Raw genomic sequence first — 4256 nt, forward strand, 5'->3', positions numbered from 1 at the left:
AACTTGATATATACGTAACATAAAAACAAAGACCTTCTAGCTTTTTATAGGTGAATCTCCATTGTGATGTAACAGATGTTCAAAAACTCTACTTGAATAAAAATAAAAACTCTAGTTGATCAAAAAATATTATTGTCATGAGTTTAAAAGAATATAGAATTTAAGGGAAAAAAACAAGAGTCCTGGAAAGATGACATGGTCGTTAATTATTTTAGTAAAGCACCATACAATTTACTGTTGCTGAAATTCAGGTAAAAGATTCTTTTTTCCTTTGGGTTTGAGATTGGTCTCCTACTGAGCCTGCAGGGTTCTTCTATTTACATTTCAATGTAAGCTTTGAGATCTGGAAGGAGCTGAGGGAAATTACTGGTTCCAGCAGAAACTTGAAGCTGAGGGCATTTTAACCATTTTGTTTTTCAGTTGCTAATCGAACAGGTCTGCTTTTGAGAATACAGCTGCTATATTAAGCTCCTTACTGAGATATGTCATTGACTATTGAGTTGATTTGTCCATGATTGCCTATCCAGTATTTTGGGTGAATACTTTTAGGGTTATTTTTCTCCCATTATTAAACAGGTTAAATCTTGCTCTATAGGTAAGCTGAGGTCAGGGGCTTGAAGTAAGGCCCCTTTTAGATATTTTTAAAACATTTAGTATGTTTTGGTCTCACATCAGGGCAGTTGTTCCTTGGTGTAATTTTTTTAAGGAGGCTATAAAGAGGCTTAGCTAATTCCCTATACCCAGGAATCCAAAGCCTGCAGTATCCAGTTATCTGTAGGAAGCATCTGAGTTGCCTATGGTCTGGGGCAGAAGATATTGTTCCATGTTGGTTATTTTTCCTATCCTAGCTTGTGGGATCTTTGAGACAATTGCAATCCTAAATATTGAACCTGTTAATGGCATAATTAAGCTTTCTTCTTTGAGATCTTATGATCTTTATCAGCTAAGAAGTTTAGGAGCTCTGTAATGGCCTCAATATTTCTCCTGTGTGGTGGCACATAAAGAATGTCATCTACATATTGGAGAACAATTACAGATGTTTTATCTCTGAATTTTGCTAAGTCATTAGCTAGGGTTTGTCCGAACAGGTAAGGGCTATTTCCAAATCATTGAGGCAACACTATCTAGGTTAATTGGGATTCATTATCTGGTTCCTTAAAGGTAAACAGATATTGTGATTGAGAGTCTAGGGTATACAGAAAAAGGCATCTTTAAAATCTAACATAGTAAATCAAACAGTAACTGGAATCTAAGATAACAAAGTATATGGATTAAGAACTACAGGGTAGAGGGAAATTACTGCTTCATTAATTATCCTAAGATTTTGGACTAGGCACCACTTCCATTTGTCTTTTGAACTTTTAAAATAGGTGTATTGCGTGGGCTGTTGTAAGGCATTAAAAGTTTCTGCCATTTAGGTTTTAAATGATCTTTAATAAGCCCTTTTATTGTCTTTATGCTCTCTTTCTTTTCTTCTTGGTCTCTATTATAAAAAATGGAAGATGCAAGCTGGAGGAGATCATCCAAAGATTGGTCATACACCAATTTCCACTAAATGTTTTGGGCCAACTGAATGATAAATGTATCCTTTAAAAATAGGTGACCTTCTATGGATTCAGGATCTAGGGTAGTGTGTTTTCTTATCACCTTCCTGAGTCTTTCCATGAAAATAGCAGGACTTTCCTAAAGACCTTATATAATAGTTTTCCAGGATTCCTACTTATCATTTGGATTCATTAGGATTGTTTCTGGGAACTGCCTGTGCTCTAGATGGGTTTCCAAGTGAAGTCAAACACCTGGCATAAGTTCTGAAACATCTCAATATATTTATGTGGTTCCTTCAAAAACCTAATTTTTTTTTTTATCTGTCGTAGGTTGGGGGGTCCTCTTTGATTTTTTCCTTAGTAGTTGATTCCTTAAGGCTTTCTCCTCTCATGGTAGAGACTATTGAGGCCAAGTCTGGTAACATATGAAAGGCACTTTTCTTATTCACTTGTAATTTTGCAGTACACAGGCTAGTAGTGAACCTGGCAATACTGTTAAGAGACAAGCTCCCATCTGAGTTAGAAGTATTAGGGATGTCTCCCTAAGTTTGAGCTTCCATATGGTCCAGAAAAACCCATCTCTAACTATCTGGCTTTGTCAAAGTTATTTGTGGCAAAGTGCTAGGGTTCCAGTTTGCCCTACACTTGAGACCATTGGAGGATTCAGAGTTAAGGGCATTACTGCTTTCCTCCCTGCCACAATAAACTCCTAATTATGAAAAAAAGAAAGACAAAAGTAAAAATCGTGCATTTTTGCCTATTTTTTACCCTGTAAACTAAAGGAATCTCTGGAGGGTGAGGGGACATTTATTGGTTGTTAGACATATAACTCCCTTTTCTTGGAGGGTTTCACAGCAGGGCTTGATTTTAAATGCCTCCTTCTCACAGCTTAAAGAACACAGTGAGCACATTTAAGCACAGGAACAGTCATGGGGAGACTCTAGATGGACTAGTGAAGGCTAACTATGTGAGCAAAGGGAACCTGGGCATCTTCTTACTCATCATCCCAGGTCTTCTTAGCAGAAGGTTGAGATCAGTAGGGATGGGACTTGTCAGCAGGGTGGAAATCAGGTTTTCAGGAGGGTCCTGGGTAGAGGGGTCTTAAGGGCTGGTAGAACCTGGGCCGGAGAACAAGAGGAGCAGAGGGACAGCTTGGAATGGAGGAAGGAGAAGGCCTGGCATAGGGGATCCCTTTCCATTTCCCCAAGTGCTCACAAAAGTTGAAAAGGTCCCTCAAAATGCTGGAATCTAGGGTGCCGTGGAGTGGCCATTTGGAGTCTGAGTCTAAGGTATAGAGGTGCCAAATTTGATTACAAACTAATTTTGTGCCTTCAAGTCAGGGGGTAAGACTGATTGAGTCCAAGTTTAACAAAAGGCAACCCATAGGGGCGTCTGAGGGGGTGATGGAGGTGGCTGCACTCATGGCAAGAGTTGGTAGGAGAAGCAGAGGCGTCCCTGTGTTTTCTTGTGCTGGATGAGAAGGAGCTAACTGTTCTGGGAGTCGTCACTGCCTCAGGACAGTGGCAGCTGGGACTAAGGCCCACGGGGGTTCTCGGTGCCTGGCACCAGGGCTTGAGCCGGGGAGTAACCGAGACCCGTAGAGAAGGATCTGTGGCCAGGGGTGAGGCCCTTAGGACCTACAGACTCGGTTGACAGTGAGGATCAACCTTGTGTCTGAAAGCTGTGGTTGGGGGTGACCCTGGCCAAGCGAGGAACCCTGGAGTGTTGGACATTCCATGGTCACTTCCCAGGGCCCACAGGCCATTTGAGTCAACCAAAGGCAGGGGAATTTACCTGAATCAGCCATGGTGGATGAGAAGTCGAGTGCTGGGTGAAATGGAAGGTGAGTTTGTGGTGATGGTGGGCTTAGACTGGGTATAGGATCCCAAAGCAGCTCAGATCCCCAAAGTGAGAACAAGAGCCATAGGAGAGCCCATCCAGGTCATGGCACCAATGCAAGGACGTGTGCAAAGTCCAAACAGTCCGAGCACCATGCCACAGGCTGGGGCCTCACATAACAGATTTATTGTCAGTAGCACATGGGCCAATCGACAAGGCCGTCCCCCCAGGGAGAGCAGCGAGTCTGTTCTCACAGAGCAGTTTTATCGCCTCAATAGAAATTTTAGTGCATGCTTAGGGGCTGCATCCTGGATGGGGCTGACCTCTACGTTTTACGGAAAGCTAAGTGGTATTGCCTCAGGATTGAAACTTAGGAGCCCTGTAGGTAAAATGGCTTCTGACCTAAAATGGCAGATCTGATGCCATAACTAGGCCAACCAAGTTCTGACAGAGCCAGGCGCAAACTTCAAGGATCGGCACAGCCTTCATTCACTGATGGAATTCACACATCTGATGGACCCACTTTTCTGGTGGAAAATGAGCCACTAGCCAAAGGGGGAGTCTGTGCTTATATAGGTTACACTGAGAGGGGACTTAATTAATGACAGAGTGTATCAGTTTGGACACTCAAGAATTTGAGATTTGGTTTTACTGGCCAGGTGGAGGGTCTGGGGTCAGTGGTCAGTATCTAGGAAAGGATTTGTTCTGGGAAGGATCAATGCTTTCGCCTCTTCCTGGAGACTGTCATTTGAGGCTTGAGGGCTTGTCTCCTCTCTGGAGAGGAAGGTAAGGGGAAAGGGTCAATGCCATCAGTGTTGCCTTCTTCCTCACTCCCTAATGAGCAAGTAGAAACAGATAAGTATCAGAGTCAAA

This window comes from Sciurus vulgaris, assembly GCF_902686455.1.
Source record: "Sciurus vulgaris genome assembly, chromosome: 9".
NCBI lineage: Eukaryota > Metazoa > Chordata > Mammalia > Rodentia > Sciuridae > Sciurus > Sciurus vulgaris.